Below are 23689 nucleotides of genomic sequence, written 5' to 3'. Positions count from 1 at the left end.
AGTTGGTCTATTTCACCTAAGTTATCAGGTTTATGCGTACAGAGTAGCTTGTCTTTAAACATGTTTTTTTAAGAACTAACTTTTCGAATAGATTTTCTATTTTCAAATTCAGATTTATCATTGTATCTTTAACAGTTTCTTCCTTCTGCTTGCTTTGAGTTTATTCTATTCTTTCCTAAGCTTCTTAAAGGGGGCTTAGATTATTGATTTGAGATTTCTATAATATAACTATTTAATGCTACAAATATCTCTTTCAGCATTGGTTTAGCTGTGTTCCACAAATTCAGATACATTGCATTTTTATTTTGATTAAGTTCAATGTGTTCTTAATTTTTTTCTTGAAATGTATACTCTGACTCATGAATTACTGAAAAGTGTGTTGTTTAGTTTCAAGGTGTTTGGAGATTTTTCCTGTTATCCTTCTGTTATTGATTTCTATCTTAATTCCATTGCAGTCACAGTTCATGCTCTGTATGTTGTTGATTCTTTTAAATTTGTTGAGGTTTGTTGTATTCCCCAGCATACATCCCCAGGGTACATTCCATCTTTGTATATGTTCCATGGATGCTTGGGAAGAATGTGTTATCTACTTTTGTTGAATGGAGTGTTCTAGAAATATCCATTAGATTCTAATGGTTTATACTATTGTTGATTCTTCTTTATCCTTACTGATTTTCTTTCTAGTTATTTTATCAGTTCTTGAGAGAGGGTGTTGAAGCCTATAACTATAATGGTGAATTGGTCTATTTGGTGTTCCATCAGTTTTTGTTCAGTTTTATCAGTATTTGCTTTACACTTATATACTCTGTTATTTAATGCATACACATTTAGGACTGCTATCTCTTCTTGTTGTATGCACAATTTTATCATGATATAATGTCCCTTTATGTCCCTGGTAATTTTTAAAAATATATTATGCCATTACAGTTGTCCCATTACCCCCTTCATTCCCCTCCACCCTGCACACCCTCTCCCACCCACATTCCCCCCTTTAGTTCATGTCATGTGTCATAAGTTCTTTAGCTTCTACATTTCCCATACTATTCTTGCCTTCCCCCTGTCTATTTTCTACCTACCATCTATGCTACTTATTCTCTGTACCTTTCCCCCCTCTTTCCTCCTCCCACTCCTCTGTTGCTAACCCTCCATATGTTCTCCATTTCTGTGGTTCTGTTACTGTTCTAGTTGTTAGCTTAGTTTGTTTTTGTTTTTGTTTTAGGTGTGGTTGTTCATAATTGTGAGTGTGCTGTTATTTTACTATACATGTTTTTTATATTCTTTTCTTAGATAAGTCCCTTTAACATTTCATAAAATAATGGCTTGGTGATGATGAACTCCTTTAACTTGACCTTACCTGGGGAGCACTTTATCTGCCCTTCCATTCTAAATGAAAGCTTTGCTGGATAGAGTAATTTGGATGGAGGTCCTTGCCTTTCATGACTTGGAATACTTTTTTCCAGCCTTCTTGCCTGCAAGGTCTCTTTTGAGAAATCAACTGACAGTCTGATGGGAACTCCTTTGTAGGTTACTGTCCCCTTATCTCACTGCTTCTAGGATTCTCTCCTTCAGTTTTACCTTGGCTAATGTAATTATGATGTGCCCTGGTTTGTTCCTCCTTGGGTCCAACTTCTTTGGGACTCTCTGAGCTTCCTGGACTTCCTAAAAGTCTATTTCCTTTGCCAGATTGGTGAAGTTCTCCTTTATTATTTGTTCAAATAACTTTTCCACTTGTTGCTCCTCCTCTTCTCCTTCTGGTACCTCTATAATTTTGGATGTTGGAACGTTTAAAGATGTCCTGGAGGTTCCTAAGCCTCTCCTCATTTTTTTGAATTCTTGTTTCTTCATTCTTTTCTGGTTGAATGTTTCTTTCTTCCTTCTGGTCCACACTGTTGATTTGAGTCCCAGTTTCCCTCCCATCACTATTGGTTCCCTGTGCATTTTCCTTCATTTCACTTATTGTAGCCTTCATTTTTTCATCTAATTTGCCACCAAATTCAACTAATTCTGTGAGTATCCTGATCACCAGTGCTTTGAACTGTGCATTTGGTAGGTTGGCTATTTCTTTGTCACTTAGTTGTATTTGCTGTGGAGCTTTGATCTGTTCTTCCGTTTGGGCTTTTTTTATTGTCTTATTGCACCTGTTATGTATGAGGGGCGGGGCCTTAGGTGTTCACCAGGGCAGGTCAACCCAGTCTCTGGGTTATAACACTGTATGTGGGAGCAGGGTCCAAGATGGAACAATACTGCTTGCTCCGCTCTGTCAGATTTCAGTCCCTTCTGCGATTCCCCCAAGCAAACCTTTCTGGTGCTAATTCCCATGTAGGTGGGCTTGTGTATGTTCTAGGACCCTGTGAGTCTCTCCAATGAACTCTCCGTGAGGCTGGAAGTCTGTCCCTGTGCCTCAACCCCCACAGGTGTTTTCAATCAGTGTTTTGAGGCTCTATTTCCTGGCACTGGGACCCTGGGTTGTGTGGTCTGTCTCACTCCCCAGTTTCACCTGGTTTATCTGCATGCAAATGTGGGACCCCGAGGTCAACCAGCCACCTTGCACGCAGTGCCTCACTGGGTCGGCCTGTTGACACCCTGCATCTGGGGTCTGCCAGCCACCACCTGTGTGCCCAGGGTCTGCCCACTGCCCTGGGTGCCTTGCGTGCCCAGTGCCACTGCTTTTTGTGCTGCAACCCCTCTCTGCCCAGCTGTCTGACTCCGCCCTGCCCACTGGTCTGGATGAATGTGTCTATTTTGACTCCTTGGTTGTTGGACTTCCATACAGTTCAATTTTCTGATATTTCTGGTTGTTATTTTGTTTCTAAATTGTTGTTGTCCTTATTTCGCTTGTGTGAGAAGGCACAGTGTGTCTATCTATGCCTCCATCTTGGCCAGAAGTCCCCTGGTAATTTTATTTGATCTAAAATCTACTTTACCTAAAACTAATAGAACAATGTTTGCTTTTTAAAATTAATATTAGCAAGGTATAACTTTTATCATTTTACTTTCAACCTACTTATATTGTTATATTTGAAATGAGTTTCTTATAGATAGTAAAAAGTGAATGTTTCTGAAACTACTCTGCAAATCTTTTCTTTGTATATTGAGACTATTTACACTTAAATAATTAGTGATAAGTTAGGTCTTAAGTCTGTCAGTTTCCTTTTTTCCCATTTGTTCTCTTTTTGTTTGTCTCTCTGTTCCACTGTTTTCTTTTTCCTTCCTGTGGGTTACTTGAACATTTCAAAAATTCCATTTTGATTTAGCTGTAGTGCTTTTCAATGTATCTATCTATATCTATATCTATCTATATCTATCTGCTGTAGATATTACATTATACATAATAAGAAAAGAAGGGTAACCCCAATGTATTTACCAATATTTTCGGTTACTATTTTCTTTCTTGTTTCATGTTGTTTTCTAATTTTTTTTTCCATTTCCTTTAGAGAACTTCCTTAGCCATTATTTGGAGTAGTTCTGTATTTTATTTTTTAGGTATGTTCATAAATTCTCTGACTTTTCCTTCATTTGAGAATATCTTGATTTTCCTTTTATTACTGAGGTATTTTCAGTAAATATAGAATTTTATATTGAGAGTTCTTTTAGTTTAAGATTAAAAAAAATCCTCTGACACTGCCTTTTGGTCCCAAGGTTTCTGATGAGAAATCTGCTATTATTCTAATTGTTTTCCCCTACAGGTAAGGCATCATTTTTCTGTGGCTACTTTTAAGATTTTTGTCTTTATGTTTAGTGTTCAGAAGTTTAACTATGATGTATCTTGGTATATATTTCTTTGAGATTAGCTTATTTGGACTTTTCTCAACTTCTTGAATCTTTAGTTTCATATCTTTTGTCAAATATGAGAAAATTTCACCCATTTTTTTTCCTTGAGAATGTTTGCAGCCATTCCCTTTCTCTCTTCTTCTGCTAGGACTCCAATGCCATACATGTTAGATTTTTAAAAATAGTAACATGGGCCTGTATTCTAAGCCACTATTTTTTCTTTAATTCAGTCTATTTGTTCTGTTATTCACATGGGGGAAATTTCTATTTCTCTATCTTCAAGTTCACCAATTCTTTCCTTTCTCCACTCCAAGTTGCTATGGAACTCATTCACTGAGTATTTTTTTCATTTATTGTGGCTTTAGTTCTAAAATTTTCATTTCATTCTTTGTTACATTTTCTATTTCTGCATTGAAATTTTCTATTTTTTCTTTGTTTCCTATGTTTTCATAATTTTTCAGAGCATTTTATGATGGTTTAAAATCCTTGTTAGATAATTCTAACATATGTATCATCTTGGGTTTAGCATTTGTTGCTTGATTTTTTTTTTCATTCAAGATGAGATCTTCCTGATTCTTTTCATGATGAGTGGTTATTGATCAAAGCCTAGACAAACACATTGAGGTATTATGTTATGAGACTCTGGAATACAAGAGGCAAAATAAAATCCTAGGAACTCACTGCCATGTCATTCTTTAATTACAGAGGTCTCTAGTAGGTCTATCTTCTTATCTTTACTTGTTAGTTTTCTTATGTTTGTTTATACATAATGTCCAGGGGTTTAGCATTGTATAGCAGAAAGAATAAGGACAATCACTTTTACTCCATCTTTTTGGAAGAAGAACTACATATTTTAAAAATTGAACAATCTTTCTACGTGCCCAGGAGCTGTAGCTGGCTCCTTCATTTCCTTCCATTAACATTATTGGGACAATATATGAAGATTCCACAATCTAGTAATTCTTGAATTAAAAGTATGTTCCTTTCCATGCTTCATACATTTGCCCTATTCAGAATATCATGATCTCTTGCTTATTTAAATAGCTTCCTAATTAATCTTAAAACTGACAACCTCTCCCTTTCTTCCAGTCTATTCTATTCTACACATTGCACCAATTTTATTTCCTTAAACATAAATCTCATTCTTTCTCTTCCTCTATAACTTCTGAGAGATCATCACTGGCTACTTAGTCAAACTTAAATTCTTTATGTTTTGTTTTGTTTTTTTTTAAACTTACAGGAATTAAAATTTTTATTTTTATACCATAATCCAATCAAATTTGAAAAATTTTATTTTTCAACTGCATGAAATTCACAAAAATATTATCCCCTATCACAGTGAAGCATTCCTCATGGTTTATTTCCAGTGCTCAGATAATTAAGGAATAAAATCATTTTAATGTGTCTCTTTTAATTATCTCCTTCAGATAGATATATATCATCTGAAACCTGTCCAGGCCAAAAAACATACACCCCTGCAGTCACCTATGCAGACTCTGCCAGATTAGTCCAAGTTCAGTACACAACGCTTTCCAGGGTACAAAGTGGATGTCATGGAAAAACTGCTTATTCTTTTCCACTGAGCCAGTCACGGCCCAGTCCTTCATTAAAATTCTTCTTTTGCCTGTTTGCTGCTGGACTGCTGGAACTGCTGCAGCCATGCGATGGTTTCGGAAACAGTGTGCTCCCTGTGTACCTTATTATCTCTCATGCAGATGTTAATGGTGCTGCTGGTCTTCTCCTTCTCACTGACAACTAGGATGAAGTTATACTGCACTAACTGTGCATTTCTGATCTTCTTATTCAATGTGCAGCCTGGGTCCAGGTCGATGTCCACCATGAGTTTAGCATCGTGGAACTGCTGCTGCACCTTTTGAGCATATTCATCATACATTGGTCCTACGGGGACCACAATCACCTGGTGAGGAGACAGCCAGAAGGACCATTTGCCCCTGTAGTTTTCAGTGAGGATAGCAATCATTCTTTCCACTGATCCCAGGATGGTTCGATGGACAATCAATGGCCTTTTTTTTGTTGTCACCATCATGGCTCACAAAGGTAAGATTAAATCTGATGGGCAACTGGAAGTCCAGCTGGATTGTCGCTGGATCAGGCATCTTTAATCTGAATGTCAATCTTTGGACCATAGAAAGCTCCATCTCCAGGGTTTAACTCCTACTTTTCACCAAATTCATTCAGACTGTTTTCCAGTTGTTTCCCAGCTTGATTACAGACTTCAATATCTCCAAGGAATTTTTCTGGGTGAGTAGACAGGTTCAATTTGAAAGGAAATCCAAATATGCTATATACTGTATGCAGAAAATCCAAACAACCTTTTATTTCATCCTCAATCTGCTCCATGGTACAGAATATGTGGGCATCATCATGCTGGAACCTCTGCATCCACGAGTCCCATGAGTGTCCACATGACAGCTCATTCCTGTGGAGCACTCCCAATTCGGCTAACCGCAGAGGGAGCTCTCGCCAGGATCTTGGGCGATGATCAAACATAAGGCAGTGTCCTGGGCAGTTCATGGGCTTCAGAGCAAACTGCTCCTTCTCCACCTCGAAGGAGGACATGTTCTCGCTGTAGTGCTGCCAGTGGCCTGAGGTCACCCACAATTGGCTGTTGTAGATGTTTGGGGTGAATACCTCCTGGAATCCTTGTTTCCTATATTCACTCTTGATGAATTCCATAAGTGTGTTATAAATGTATGCTCCCTTCCTCAGGAAAAAGCAACTTCTGGGGCTGAGTTCATGGAAGACCTCAGTTCTTGGTCCCTCTCAATTTTCCTATGATCTCAGTTTTTAGCTTCCTCTTTGAACTTCTCCCACTCTTTCAACATTTTAGGATATAGGAATAAAATGCCATAAATTCTCTGGAGCATCTCCATATCTGCTTCTCCTTCCCAGTAGGTGAAGGAATTTTTGTGTATTTTCAAGGCCTTAATTGTGCTGGTGTGTCTGATGTGAGGACCCCAGCAGAGGTCAATCAGGGGGCCACACTTGTAGACTGTGGTGGTTGGAATGTTCACTCTTTCATTCAATATCCGGCCTTTGAACTTGTTGTACTTAAGCATTTCCAACAGTTTCCTTCTTAACTTCCAGTCTTTCAAAAGCTTGTTTTTCTTTAATGATTTTCTTACATAAAGTCTCTAAAGAAGAGAAATCATTACTGGGCACACCCCCTTCTCCAAGGTATATGTCATAATAGAATCCACTTTCTATTGGTGGACCATAACATAAACACCTGCTATAGACTCTTTCCATGGCTTCACCCATTATGTGAGCACTCAAGTGCCAATATATCGCCTGAGCTTCCTCATCGTCAAACTTGAGAAGCTCCAAAGTACAGTCTTCCTCCAGAGGTTGGTCGAGGTCCCAGACAACCTTGTTCACTTTAGGAACAATGGTGTTGTCAGCCAGGCCTTGACTAATCCCACAAGCAATTATATATGGCATTGTCTTCCAGGATTCCATGGCGACGGGCTTGCTTGCCGTTGGGCAGAGTGACTGTAATCAGCTCGCTGTCTTTCTCTGCTTTTTCTGCCAGAATGGTATCATGTTCTGCTTTCAGTTTATTATACATCTCAAGATGTGTGTTAATATATTCAGGCCAAGGATTCAACTCGGCTTGAACGCCATCTCCAGACCCTTCCTTGATCTTCTTCTTGCCTTCTTCCTTTCACTTCTCTTCACTGGCACCTACTGGCTTCTCCTCACCTCTCATCTTCCCTGAAGGACTCCTGGCCTTCTTAGACATCGGAGAACCACAAAGTGAATTCAGAACTCAAAAGTGATGGTCTGGAGGAGAGGAGAATGCAGGCAGGTCAGAGGTGGTCTAGGCTTCTGGGAACACTGGTAAACTTAAATTCTTTAGTTTGGGGTCACAGCCATCAGTATTATAAGCTCAATTACCCATTGGCACCCTTATCTTCATTCATTTTAACATACAATCTGATGCTGCAGCTAAAATGCACCATTTCTGGATCCCAGAAACATGCTGTGCAGTTTCCTTCTAGGCCTTCACTTGTTTATTTTCTCTTTGGAATGCCATTCCTTGTCCACCTGTGTCAGGGCTCATTATATCAAGAAGACCTTTCTTGAGGTTTATCCCCATCAGCAAACATATATTTCTGCTCACATCTCTCAACCTGTTTTTAATTTATTTCATAGTTTTAAGACAGAATGTATGGTCCCTGTAGTATCTCCTTTTGTTAAAAATCAAGATTTCTTGATTCAGTTGTCCAGGAAGGATAGTAGGTCCATCAGTGGCTGGCAAGGCTGGAGCTAACTTTATTAGGAAGCAGCAAGTATGTCAGTGATGTGTTTGCTTACTTCTAGAATATGACAGTTTCAAGAGATTCTGTTCTGTCCTGGGATTCCCTGAAAACCAGGGAAGGAAAATTTACATCTACCATGCTTGTCCTGACATCAATTTTGGAGATGCTCTGAAACAAAACTCCCTGCTCTTCATCAGATCTACCTGTACTATGGACAGTCCATGCTTTGGGGTGTAGGTGGTTTCTCTGCAAGGAGGGTGGTAGAAGCATGAGAAATAAGGGAAGAGAGAAACTGCTTGGATTTAGTCTTAGCTTTGCTTCTTAGTAGATATATAAACTGGGCAAATTATTTTACTTCTTTGTACCTCAAATTCCTCATCTGTAAAAGAGAGGTAATTATAGACCCTACAGAAAATCACATAACATTCTTGGCCACAACCATAAATAAGAAAATATGAGAAAAGAAAAATAATCTCACAGGTAAAGCCCTTTATTTAATAAACATAGAAAATCACACATTTAAAAAGCTATTTTGAAGGTCAAAATAAAAATGTATCAAACTAAACTCTAAAACAAGTAGGAGATATACAATAGAAAAAGATCTAAAACATGACGTCAATAACATAAAGCATGGAGGGGCTAAAAATGTAGTTTGTATGGGATCTATTCACACTTAAATACCTAACACCATAAAATAGAGAATTATATACATAAACCTCATGGTACCCTCACACCAAAAACCTACAAAATGACACAAAGAATAAAGAGAAATGAAACTAAGCACCAAAGAAAACCAGAAAACCCCAAGGGAAGATATAAGGAGAAGAAGAAAGAAAGAGGGGACTATAAAAACAACATAAAAAATTAACAAAATAGCAAAAAGTACATATTTATCAATAACTGGTTTAAGTGTGAGAGGGTGAAATGTTCTAAATAGGGTGGCCGAATGCATTAAAAACGAACCATTTATATGCTGCTTACAAGACTCACTTTAAATCAAAAGACACATAGAGATGAAGTGAAGGAATGATAAAAGATATTCTGTGCAGACAGAAATGAAAAGAAAACCGAGGGTAGCAATATTCATATCAGACAAAATAGACTTTAGAACAAAAAAAGTAAAAAAGACAAAGAAGGACATTATATAATTATAAAGGGCGAATTCTTAGAATTCAGGAGGATAGCCCTGGCTGGTGTAGCTCAGTGGATTGAGCGCGGGCTGGGAACCAAAGTGTCCCAGGTTCGATTCCCAGCCAGGGTACATGCCTGGGTTGCAGGCCATAACCCCCAGCAACCGCACATTGATGTTTCTCTCTCTCTATCTTCCTCTCTCCCCTCTCTAAAAAAAATAAATAAATAAAAAATCTTAAAAAAAAAAAAGAATTCAGGAGGATATAACAATCATAAATATCTATACACCCAACACAGAAGCACCTAAATACATAAAGTCATTATTAATAGGCATAAAAGAAGAAATCTACAGTAACACAATAATAGTAGGGGATTTTAAAACCCTACTTACATCAATGGATAGATTATTCAGACAGAAAATTACTAAGGAAATAATTACTAAAAATGTTACATTAGATCAGATCAACTTAGTAGGCCTTAATAGCACATGTCATCTTAAAAACTACAGAATACACATTTTTGTTTAGTGCACATGGAACATTCTTCAGGATAGATCACACATTAAGACACAAAAGAAGCCTCAATAAATTCAATTTCAATGAAGAAAACTGGGACCATATCGTGCATCTTTTCTGACCACAATGGCTGAAAAGATGCTTGTTTAGCCATTATGGTCAGAAATCAGTTACAGGAAGAAAACTGGGGAAAACAAAAATACACGTAGACCAAACTACTAAATAACCAATGGATCAAAGAAGACATTAAATAGGAAATTGAAAACTATCTTGAAACAAATGAAAATAAAAACACAACTTTTCAAAATTTGTGATGTAGCAAAAGCAATTCTAAAAAGGAAGTTCATAGTTATACACGCCTACCTCAAGAAACAGGAAAAATCCCAAACAATCTAACTGTATGCCATTGGAATTAGAAAAAAAGAAAGATGGAAAACAGTAGGGAATTTTCTCAGAAAACTAAAAATGGATCTGCCTTTTGACCCAGCAATTCCACTGTTAGGATTATATCCTAAGAACCCTAAAACACCAATCTAAAAGAGCCTATGCACCCCAATGTTCACAGCGGCACAATTTACAATAGCCAAGTGTTGTAAGCAACCTAGATGCCCATCAGTAAATGAATGGATCAAAAAACTATGGTACATTTACACAATGGAATTCTATGCAGCAGAAAGAAAGAAGGAGCTCCTACCCTTTGCAACAGCATGGATGCAACTGGGAAGTATTATGCTAAGCGAAATAAGCCAGGCAGTGAAAGACAAATACCATATGATCTCACCTTTGACAGGAACCTAAACAACAAAACAAAGAAACAAGCAAAATATAACCAAAGACACTGAAATAAAGAATAGACTGACAGTCAGAGGGGAGAGGAGAGGGAATTTCAGGGGAATTTCAGGGGAAAAGGGGAAGGGTTTACAGAAATGAGTATAAGTACACATGGATAAAAACTAGGGGTGGGTGGAAATGGGAGGGAGGAGGGGAGGGATGGGTGGGTGGGTTGGGATGGGAGTAAAAGATAGAAAAGATAGAAAATTGTACTGCAACAACAATTTAAATAAAAAAAAAAAGAGTGGGCTGAGAACAAGGAAAACCCTGGTAGCAGTGAGCTGAAAGCAACCTATACAGTAGCTGCCCCTTATCTATGAGGGAATATGTTCCAAGACCCGCAGTGGGTGACTGAAACTGCAGATTATACCAAGCCTTATATATACTATGTTTTTTCCTATATGTGCATACCTATGCTAACATTTCATGTATAAATTAGGAACAATAACTATTAAAAACAATAACTAACAATAGAATACAACAATTATAATAATATACAGTAATAAAATATATGTGATGTGGTCTCTCTCAAAAAAAAAGAAAGAAAAAAAGAAAGAAAAATGACCTCCAAAGTAAGGAGGAAGCAAACATATAAGGAAGCAATTAATTAAGATCAGAGTGGAAATAAACAGAACAGAAATTTAAGAAAACAATAAAAAAAGATCAATAAACCAACAGCTGATTCTTTGGAAAGATAAACAAAATTGACAAAACTTTAGCCAAACTCATCAATAAAAAAAGAGAGCTCAAATAAGTACAATCGTAAGTAAAAGAGAGGCCATAACCAGCACTACAGAAATACAAGGAATTATTAACAAATACTACAAACAATTATATGCCGACAAATTTGACAACCTAGAAGAAATGGATACATTTCTGGAAGTATATAACCTTCCAAGAATAGACTATGGAGAAATACAAAGTCTGAACAGATCAATTACTAGCAATAAATTGAAACAGCAGTAATAATTTTTTAAAAAACTATCCAAAAATGCAAGTCTAGGACCAGACAGATTCACGGCTCAGTTTTACCAAACATTCAAAGAAGAAGTAATACCTGTACTTCTTAAACTATTTCAAAAAATTGAACAGGAAGAAGTGCTTCCAACTCATTCTACGAAGCCAGCATTATCCTGGTACCAAAACCAGATAAAGACATAATTACAAAAAATAATTACAGGTCAATATCTTTGGTGAACACAGACACAAAAATTATTAACAGAATATTAGTAAACTGGATTCAACAATACACTAAAAGCATTTTATACTGTGACCAAGTGAGATTCATCACAGAGATGCAAGGGTGGTTCAACATCCATAAATCAATCAACATGATATACATCACATTAACAAAATAAAGAATAGAAACCATGTGATCATTTCAATAGATGCAGAAAAAAACATTTGACAAAATTCAATATCCTTTAATGGTAAAAATGCTCAACAAAATAGATATAGAAAGAACATATCTCAACATAATAAAGGCTATATGTAACAAGCCCACAGCTAATATCATATTCAATGATTAAAAGCTAAAAGCTTTTCCTCTAAAATCAGGAACATGCCAAGGAGGCTTACTATCACCACTTTTATTTAACATAATGTTGGAAGTCCTAGCCAGAGCAGTTAGACAATAAGAGAAACAAAAGCCATTTAAATAAGAAAGGAAGGAGTAAAATTCTCATTATTTGCAGATGACATAATACTATATATAGAAAACCTTAAAGACTCCACCAAAAAACTATTAGAACTAATAAATTCAGTAAAATTTCAAAATACAGAATATATAGATATCTATTGCATTTCTATATACCAATAACAAATAATAAAAAGAAATTAAGAAAACAATCTCATTTATGATTGTATCAAAATATCTAGGAATAATTTTAACCAGAGAGATAAAGGACTTGTACTCTGAAAATTATAGGACATTGAAGAAATTGAATAAGATACAAATAAATAAAAGTCTATACCTTGCCCATGGCTTAGAAGGATTAATATTGTTAAAATGTCTTTATTATCAAAAGCAACTTTGAGATTCAATGAAATTCCTATCAAAATACAGATGGAATTCTCATATTTAAAGCAACTAATCCTACAGTTATAGAGAACAACAAAAGAATCCCAATAACCAAAGCAATTTTGAGAAAGAACATAGTAGAAGGTTTCATGCTCCCAGATATCAAACTAAACTATAAATCTACAATAATCAAAGTAGGATGGTACTGGCATAAAAATAGATATATAAAAACTGATGCATAGAACAATAGGATATAATAGAGAGACAGAAATAAATCCTTACTTATACAGTCAATTAATCTATAAAAAAGGAGGCAAGGATGTATATAATAGGGTAAAGACAGTCTCTTCAATAATTGAGATTGGGAAAACTGGACAAATACATGCAAAAAAGTAAATTGGACCACTTTATTACGCCATATAAAATATAGACCAAAAATATACTAAAGACTTAAATGTAAGACTTGAAACCACAAAACTCCTACAAGAAAACATAGCAGAGACTCTTCAGCATTGCTCTTAGCAACATATTTTTGTATATGTCTCCTCAGGAAAGGGCAATAAAAGAAAAAAGTAAACATGAGAGAACATTAAACAAAAAAGGTGTTGCACAGCAAAAAAAAAAACCCATCAACAAAAGAAAACAACAACCTACTGAATAGAAGATATTTACAAATGATATACCTGATAAGGGGAAAATATTCACAATACATAAGGAACTCATACAACTTAACAACCTAAGAAACAATCCAATTAAAAAATGGGCAGAGGACCTAAACAGAATGTACAATCACCAACAGACATATGAAAATATGTTGAACATCACTAATCATCAAGAAAATGCAAATTAAAATCACAGTGAGATATTACTTCACACCTGTCAGAATGGCTACAATAAATAAATCAACAAATAACAAGTGTTGGCAAGTATATGGAGAAAGTCGACCTTTGTAGACCATGGGTAAAACTGCAAATAAATTAGTGCGGCCACTACAGACAACTGTATGGAAAATTGTTCTTCAAAAAATTAAGAATAGAGGTGTCATACAATCCTGCAATTCTACTTCTGGGTATGTATCTGAAGAAAAACAAAACATTAATTCAAAAAATATATGCACCCCTATGTTCATTGCAGCATTTACAATAGCCAACATATGGAAACAACCCAAGTATCCATCAATAGATGAATGGGTAAATAACCAGAGACACTGAAATTAAAAACAAACTGGCAGTAACCAGAAGGGAGGTGGGAGGGAATAGTGAGGGGGGAAAGGGGTAAAGATTTTCAGGAACATCTGTAAAGGACACATGGACAAAACCAAGGAGGGTGGGATCAGGGGTGGGAGGTGGGGATGGCTGGGGTTGTGGGGAGTGGTGGGGGTAAAACGGAAACAACTGTACTTTAACAACAATAAAAAATAAAAGAAAATAAAATGTGATACACACACATACATATATATAATAATATATTACTCAGCAATAAAAAAGTGAAATCTTGCCATTTGCAACAACATGGATAAACCTAGAGGGTATTTGCTAAGGGAAATCAGTCAAACCGAGAAAGACAAATAGCATATTATTTTACTTATATTTGGAATCTAAAAAAACAAAACAAATAAAGAAAGAAAACAAAACAGAAACAGAAACAGACCCATAGACATAGAGAACAAGCTGATGGATGGCAGCGGGGAGAGGGGTGAGGAAAGGGAGTAAAAATGAATAAGTGGTAAAGGCATGTTAGGTTATAGAACTAAACTTTGTTCTTTATATACATACACATACATACATACCATATATTTTTTAAAATGTAATGTGTGAGTCTTATTTGTATCCTGATTCAAAGAAATCAAATTAAAAAAACATTAATAATATAACTGGGGAAATCTGACTAGTGACTGGATATTAAATGTCATTTCAGTGTTATATGTTATTTTGAAAAATAATGTTAATAATTTTGATTTTCAGTGTTTTTCACCTAAGAGTCCTGAATAGTAGAAGAACATTTGTGAGGCCTGCATGAATACCCCAAACTAGCCTCTTATTAGCTTGAAATTTCTTTCAAGCATTCTATTTTATATTAAATATTTATGTAAGTTTTACCTTCTATTTCATGATAAAGTTGAGTTTATTTTAATATCCAGCTAATATTTCTTCTGAAAAAATATATTTTTGATCCTCACCCAAGGATATGTTTGCTGATTTTAGGGAGAGGAAAAGAGAGAAACCAATGTGAACGAGAAATATCAATTGGTTGCCTACTGCTCGAGTCCAGGCTTGGAGCTGAACCCACAACCTAGGTATGTGCACTGACTGGAAATCGAACCTACAATCTTTCTGGTGTACAGGACAGTGATCCAACCATGTGAGCTACCCAGCCAGGGCTGAAAAAAATATTTAAGAAAAATGTGTACTCTATAGAAAGATACTTCCTTCTGTTACCCCCTTGGCATAGTGTGGTACCTCCTAGTAACACACTCCCACAATTTGAAGGGCATAGTCCCAGTGGTACTTGAGCTAAATATGCAGAGGACTGGAGCCCAGGCCAGCACCAGAAAGTGTTTTTCACTGGTGAATGCTGTGTGGGGCTGAGGCACCCCCCATCATCCTACTCACCAACCCTTCCTAACTATGAACTTCAGTACATCATTTCTCTTTTGGGAGAGCTGGTTTCACATTGCGTGTGTGGAATATAGGTAACGTGTGCATGGAAATAAAAATCTGGGCTTGAATTTCCTGGGCTATGATAATCAATAGGGCAAAACAGCTATAATCTAATATATTATATTACTGTAATTAGAGCTTCATGCCTACAGCTCTCTCTGGCCCTCCTTCCAAAAAAATTAAACCATTTAACATAGTGGTGACTTTATCCTTTATCATGTGGTATCAGTGATTGGGTAATTTTGGCAACAGCATACAGTTAATGGACATTGAGTTCAGCATGCACGAGAAAGAGGTGGGGAAAGGCATGTGAAGGAGTAGAACCATGGAATCACAGCCTTGCAAAGTTGGGAGGATCCTGGCAATTGTGTTCCCTCCACTCCCATTTACAAAAGAGGAAACTGAGATTCAGAGAAGCTAAAGGACCTGCAAGTCTCAGATGTTTAGACAGAGTCAGAAGTAAAACCCAGGTTCTCTTCTCCTGTTTAATATTCTTTTCAACCCACACCCTGTCTCAAGGAAACTGCATTAGGCAGAATATTCTAGAAAGCTTTCTGTATGGCAAGTAGACCTTGGTAACAAAATGTGCTGAGGTTAAGAACACTGGTGCTTTTGTGACTTACACTACTGCCTGTCCTTTCATTGCCTGTGAACTCCAAAAATCATGGATGTTGAATGTCAACAGCAATGAGTAATGAACTTTTAAAACATTTCTTTTGTTTTATCCATTTTGTTCCTTTGAGGTAACAGAGAGAAAAAATTAGCAAGTGCATAAATTAAGATTTTAACTTACCATTGATAAGGCTAATTGTTTAATTTTTATTTCTGTTATTACATTGAGAATATCAGGTAAATGAACATTCTTATAAGAATGTTTGCATTTCTTAGTCCTGCACATGTAAGAAACTCAGGTAGAGTCAATGGCTTTTGTAATGAAGGCATAGGGGTTTCCTAAGGAAATAAGCTGAATCCTCCAGAAACAACCAGAAAATGGACACCAGTTTATGGACATGTAACCTACATTCAGATTGGCACAAATGTGCACAGTTTTTTCCCCTGTGTTGAACATAAACACAATCACAGCGAAAGTCATTCACTTGCCCTTTCCTGTACAAAAGGAGAAGCTGATACCACTGGAGGCAACAGGGTAAACTCATCTCCACTAATCCCCAATGACTCTGTCATCTGTCCCTCAATCCCAGAAAAGCCACACCTAGAGGTTGGGACCTGGGGTCTCTGTGCAGTAACTGCCCAACTAAAAATGCACCTTGTCACCATTAGGAGGCAAATGAGGTGAATGTGGAAAATCCTATTCTGCCTATGACAGAAACATGTGCTTGCTCTGGAAAGAACAATGTCCATCACTGGTGGTCACAGGTGACACTGGCAGAAAGCAGCAAAGCAGCAGGCAAGAGTCTCTTGATGGAAATGAGATTCGTGCCATTATATCCACAAAGAGATACAGACACCACTGAGAAGCATGTTTCTCATCGAGGCAATGTTTTTATGGTCTTTCTTGTTTGGTATCAACCCGGCCCCAGCCTTGAAATGCAGCTGGGGCTCAAATGTCTTGCTTAACAGAATCATTCAAAGTTAGATTTCAAGATAGGAATAGGAGGATGTTGAGATGGCACATGAGACTGGGGACACAAACATAGGAAGACCCATTTTTGTGCGCATGTCTGCCTTCTTGTTAAGGCCATCAGAGGAGGGGCACCATCAGGGGCCCACCATGCCACACCATGGCCATTTGCATCTCTAGGGCACTTTCCCATCACAAAGTGGGGATGTTCATCACAAATTTGAATATCCCCACAAGTCAACTACCCCTGGTAGGGCAGGTCCTATTGTCTTTATTGACTCATGAGGAAACTAACGCCCAGCAGGGCTGGTACACAGGCAGGGAGAGGATAGAAAAGACTAGACTAATGTGCTAATTGTACTGAAGGTCTTCTGTTTCTGACATTTGACAGTATCTCACCTACCCAGTTTTCTTGTCTGTAAAAGGTGTGAGCAATGGTGCCTCCCACAGAGCATATTGTAAGGATTAAGTGAAATAATGTAGAAGAAATGTTTAGCATAGTGCCTGCTGCATAGGAAGTCTCCAGCTTAAGTGTTAGCTGATCTCTACAATATCCTTACAAGTGGCCATTATAACCTCCACCTTACAAATAAGGAGACTGAGGCACAGAAAGGAAAATGACTCATTCAGGCAACCAGCATATTAAGTAGCCTCACCAGGCCACAAATGCAGAACCTGAGTGAATCCAAAACCTGCTCTCTTTCCACTCAAGAACACGATTATCTCAAGACTCAGGTTGCCTGCATCCAGGTTCTGTGCACCTCCCTCAAGCCATTCACCCTGATTTGAGAGTCTCCTACAGACATGTTGTGACCTGGTTTGACTAACAAACACAAAAACCTTCTGTCTCAAAAAATACACAAGAAATTTGTCATCATCCAAACATTTTGTTTCTTGAAGGCTTGGATGACATTAACAAAGAAGCTCTCTGCAGAGTCCTGAGAGCTGTGAAGCATTTCTGACGCAGAGTTGAGTGCATGAGCCAATAATTAGCGTGAAAGTCAAAAAGATGTTCTTATTAGTCTTCATACAATTTCAAAAATCCTTTTGACTTTTGATAATTTCTATCTCAGTTCTTTCTCAATAAAAGGTTAAGTTAATACAAAAAAAGATAATTGGAAAAAAACTTTATTTCTATGGCTTCTTGCATGCAGTAGGCATTCCTTAAATGTAAAAGTGTATGAATAAATTGATCATAGATAAAGGCATTTATTTTCCTCTTGTGAATTGGCTCAAAGTCCAGTTTTATAGGAACTGACTAATAACTGCATCCCCAAGAAGTCACAGTACTTGTCTAATAATGCTTTACTACAAAGCCCCCTGTCCTTACATTTTGGGTGACTGTCCCTGACACAAGGATGTCCCCCATGAATGCAGCCAGAGATTCATAGAGTGTGCCAGTATAGCCAGAGGCTCATACCAGCTTAGTAAACATTCAACTTGAACTTGACTAGGAGGCTCCCACACTTATACCAGCATCCACAGCACAGGTAGGGAGCACCCCTTCCACTGGGTGTTATGCTCATTATGTGCCCCTTGCTGGGGACGGGCCCATTCTGATTCCATTTGCAACCATTTGATGATTCTTCAAGAGAATCAACAGTATACAAGAGCAACATGCTGACATCTCTAAGGTATGGCACACTTTGCTGGTAGCTCCATTACTGAGAAGTTCTCTGGTAAAAAGAAAACTGTACTCAGAACAGCTGAGTTGGAGTCTTGGTTCTATGGTCTAAATAAGGTACACTCCTCCTCCCTCCTTATCTATAAAAGTGGCTATGACAATACCTATTAAACAGAATCCATGTGCACAAAAGTGATGTGAAAGCACTCTGTGAACAACAAAGGTAAGTTGGCTTATCTGAAAGGATTGTTACCACCAACAGAGGGGCCAGGGAAATAGCCCCTGTGTGCCATTGGATTGCCTTGGCTTGGAAAAATAGCTTGCGAAATATTCTCAACAGCCAGTAATCTCAGATTACTTTATTTACTCTCCGATCAATTAAGCTAGAGTTGCCCCAAAGTTAGTCATTCATGTGCCAGCTATTTTTGCCATAGACAGCTGAACCTCACCTGTGTTATATAATTTATCATATATTTCCCCTTACATCAAATTTAAGTTAACTTTGTTTCTGTATGTTTTCATCTTGTTTTAATGGATAAACTACAGGTTTAACATACTGGTAACACAAGTTTCTATGCTGCATCCCATACGTGGGGAATCTTTGTATTAAACCAAAAATCAATGTATCACTTAATCCACACAAGAGTAAATGGAGCCTGCCAAAATGTCATGTGGGCTGGCACAAGGAATGACTTGGATGTCCCCAAAGCTGAGCAAAACTGCAGTCCTAACATATTTAAAAGCAACATTAAACTACAACCCATGATCTCACCACACACAGTAAGAATTATTTACACTTCTATAACACTTTACAGTTTTATCATATTCATGGTCATTATAATCTGGTCCTGACTATAAATCTGGCAGCAGGTGGGGTGTTTGATCCCATCCTTTCACACACGGACCTCAGAGATATTCAAGGAATTGTACAAGATCACATTAGAAATCAGGAAAGCTCATTTCACTATACCTCCTCAGGGTATCCTCTTTTCCCTCTTTAGGCAGAAAAACTCTCTCATGCTACCTTTTTATCCATCCACTTTTTAAATTTACCTATCTATCCATCTACCCATTCATTCACCAATTCATCCATCCATTTACCCATTTACCCACTGATCCATCCATCCATCCCTGCTCCATCCATCCACTCAACTTTTGAGAACCTTCTTCATACTTGTCATTTCATAAAGCACTGAAACTACCTACCAGTTTTTACTCATATAAAAAGAAAAGTTTTCATTTTGAACAGGAATGATAATAAGAATGATATCTACATCAGTTACTTCTCATTTGAAAATCTCCCATAGATTTCCCCTGATGATAGCAAAACAGTAATATGCTTTAATTCCTCCTGTCAAGTGAAATAAAATACTTGGGAGCAACAGAAGAATCAGGAAAAGATCTGGTTAATTAAAGTCCTCTCCTTCACAAGTATATTAGAAGTACAATAATTATGATTATGTTGCTGGATTAATTTAAAGAGCATACTTCCAATTACTTCAAATAAATAACAAGTTCAAATAATTAGAACCATGTCCCTGATAGTCTTGTAACTTTTGGGAAAAACTAATGTAAGCATCCAGGTGTTTTCTCAAGCTACCAACCAGGTCCACTTGTCTTCATGATTGCACTCTCGAAATTTTAATTCCTCAATTTCAGCATTGAGGGCAGTGAACCAATTATCAATGATGCAGGTGACCTCACATATTGAGACCTCAAAAAGGGATGTATTTCATAGTAAACAAAACTTCAAAAATCATACAGAACAGAGTGAAACAAAATATTAATCTATTATCAACTAGCATATAAAAGGAAAAAACCTAAGCATGCAGAAAAAATAAAACATTTGAAACTTCTAAATAAGAAATAAAACTTTAACACTCCTATTAAAAATTTAAAAAATTTTCCCAAATGGGATATAACCTCAATGCAGGAAAGTTGTTACCGACTTTTCTAGACACTGAAGACTTCCTGGTCAATTAATTTATGCCTTAGATCAGTGGCTCTCCTGCATTAGTATGCCTCAGCATCACCTGGAAGGCTCCTTAAAACAGACTGCTGGGTCCTAGTCTCATGGTTTCCAAGGCAGATTCCGTGGTTCTGGGTGGAGCCCACGAATTTGTACTTGTCAGTTCCTGAGGAGACCACTGCTGCTGGTGGCCTGGGGAGCCCACTTTGAGAAGCACAACAGTAGACCATCTCTTGTCCTTATCTTATGTAAGTTCTCAGCTGCATGAGACACTGGGACCATTCCATAAACGTTTGAAGGCCACACTTCTCTTGCTTTCCCTGACATCTGTCCTTCTTTTTCTCACTACTCTAGTATCATCCTCCTGTTCCTCAGGTTTGATCCCAGGCTTCTGCTCTTTCACTTCAATTTACTGAGTAGCCAGCCACCTTCCCTCTGAAGCCTTTTTAGTCACCACGTACACCTGGCAGCCCACAGGCTGCAGTGCCAGCTTGATAAAATATGAACTTCACGAGGGCACAGTTCATTTTCTCTTCACAATTGCACCTCAAGTGACCAGAGCAAGCCTGGCATATAGAATGTGCTCCGCAAGTATTTATTACAACTTCTTATTAGATTTTTCTACCTAAATGTTCCACCAGCTAGTTGGCAGCTAAAATTAAATGTGTTGGGAAAGGAATATATTAAAGACGTATATTGTATAAACTAGATCCCCCCCGCCATATTTCCAGCGGTACCATCATCCACCCATTTTGTAAGATCTAATAAACCTAAGGGTCATCCATGAATGCTCACCTGTCAAACACCAAGTTGTGTTTTTATCTTTTAGAATTCTTTCAGGTCTATTCATTTTCCCCACTCCCACTGCTGCTGCCTAGTCTCAGCTACCCATCTCTTACATGGATGCCCATGGTAGCCTCCCACCCAGTGCCTCAAATAATCTCCCCACCACACAGCAGTGAGCTGAGAAATCAGCTCTCATTCTGCCACACCCACCATTGAAGGCTAATCACTGTGTTCTGAGAGCCAAGCTCCAGCCCTCACTCTTCTCCCCAAGTCCTGTATTGCAATTATTCCCAACACAATTTTGTTCCTCCACCCTCCACGCTGTTATTTCTGAGTGTAGATGAAAAAGGGAGCATATACTAAACCCATCAAGCTCAGGGGAAGCCTGCATGGTGGGCCTTACAAACTTAGATACCTAAAGTACCTGTGGTAGGCAGTTAGACAGACATGAACAGAGCAAGGATGAATGGCCAGGTACAAAAAGTCACCATGGTGGAATGCCCCAGGTGCCTAGCAAAGGGCAAAACTGGGAAAACAAGGCCCTTACACCCATAGTGGTCTTTCCTCCCCTAGCATTGCAATGGTCATATGGTTTAGACTCCCTAACCTTTCGTAACTCTGGTCAAGTGGCTTGGACCCTTCCCTGACCTTTCCTCCCCTGGCATGCTGCTAGTCAGGTGCATTAGACCCCCCTTAGAGGTGCAACAAACAAGTGGGAGCAAAGAATAGCTCTTAAGCATTAAGCCCCACAGACAATGAGATTCTGACACTCATCAAATACATCTAGGCCTCAGCTGAGTTTCTGCTCCAGGCCTAGAAAAGCAGCACAACCAGACAAACAACACCATCGCTGTGATCAAGACCAGCTGCATTGACTAATGAGCTCCTACCCTGGTGCTGACCAATCAGTAGAGACCTTGATCCTGAAAGGACACAACTGGAAAGCTGATGAATATTCTACTGGGATCTTCCCCTGAGACTTCCAGATAGTCTAAAGACAAAGGACCCAGTATGGCTCTCTAGGGAGCACATTTGCACCTTTCCCCACCCCCCTCCCCCAGGTGTAGGGGGTGGGGGGATGGGTTTTTTTTTTTTTTGCCCCTCTGTCCCTCCTAAGCTCCAGGTGCCCTTCTTTTGTCTCTGTAACTTGTTTCCTGAGCCCATTTCCTCTACAGTTCACTTATTCTTCCTCTGTGACTTTCTCAATAAACTTTCTCTTATAGTCTGAGTCTTGACTGTCAATTCTTTCTTAGCCAGAACTCAAGTATTGAGGTTGCTGGACCAAGGTACAGTCTGACTCCATCAGCCTTAACATCTGGTGCCATTTCACCACCAACATAATCACACAGGATAGCTGAAGTTAAAACTTTCTAACTAAAAGCAAGACATGGCAGGTGATCATGTCCTAGGTCCGTATCTTCCCTGACAAAGGTCAATCTTTACCTTAACCGAACCTGTCTATTGTCTTTTTTGCATCTAGGATAAAAAACCTTCGGAATGTCAGGGTGATTTCCTTTTTTTCCAGACCCCTCACTGCACCAGAGCAGAGATCACAAAAGCCCTCACTGTTATTGTTAAATATCCTCTACCCACAAATGTAGAAATATGTGTCTGTTCATTTTGCTTTTTATCCCAGAAATTCTTTGCTTGGCTTTCTTCCACCTCCTAATCACCAATGGATAACACATAACCTTCCTTAGACCTCCTCCTTTGATTATAATATAGAAGGTACAAAACTGCCATTCTCTGGAGCATTGTCTCATTCCGTTGAGATTTTGCTTCCTGGCAATTTTTGTCAGTTTGGCTCAAATAAACTCATAGAAATTCTCTACAGGTTTAAATGTTTCTTATGTTGACATGAACCATGACTCATGTTTCTTCCTGCTGGAATATTTTTTCCCTCCCATTACATGTTTTAGCTGACTACCTTCTACTTTTTTCAGACCCCAACCTAAAAATTCACATCCTCCAGGAAGCCCTCCTTTTCCCCTCAAAAAAATCAGGACACCCTGCAAAATTGGGATAGGGCCTGCCTCGAGTTCCTGTGACCCTCTGTATCTTCACATACGGTGCAGTGATAACCTTTTGTTTAATTACCTGCCTAACTTACCTCTTCAGGGGAAGGCTCATGTGTACACAGTGCAGAGCCCAGGACCTGGGCTATCATATTTGCTAAAAGAATAGACCAACTAGATTTAAGGGGAGCACATTTTTAAAAAGTTATTTATAAACTATTATAAAATAAATTAATGTTTCTGTGTTGAGACTGCAACATCAGGCAGAGTAGCAGTTATGTCTGGGAAGGGGCATGAGGCTACACCCTGGGACAATGGAAATACCCTGTGCCCTCTTCTGGGTGTTGCCTATATGGGGGTATACATAGGTAAAAATTCATCAAGCTGTACATTGAAGACCTGTGAATTTTATGTATGTAAATTATTCCTCAATAAAAAATGAATTGTTTAAAAATCGTAATTCATATGGGGATATAAATATTCATATGGTCTAAAACAATTT

General features: G+C 38.0%; 1 pseudogene; it reads right to left on the bottom strand.

The window, feature by feature from the left end:
* Nucleotides 1-5377: 5377 nt before the first annotated feature.
* LOC123811919 lies at nt 5378-7534 on the bottom strand (annotated as a pseudogene).
* Between the last annotated feature and the right edge of the window lie 16155 nt (nt 7535-23689).

Source organism: Phyllostomus hastatus, unplaced genomic scaffold (assembly GCF_019186645.2).
Source record: "Phyllostomus hastatus isolate PE091 unplaced genomic scaffold, TTU_PhHast_1.1 phas_scaffold_78, whole genome shotgun sequence".
Lineage (NCBI taxonomy): Eukaryota > Metazoa > Chordata > Mammalia > Chiroptera > Phyllostomidae > Phyllostomus > Phyllostomus hastatus.
This window is presented reverse-complemented; position numbering and strand designations above follow the sequence as displayed.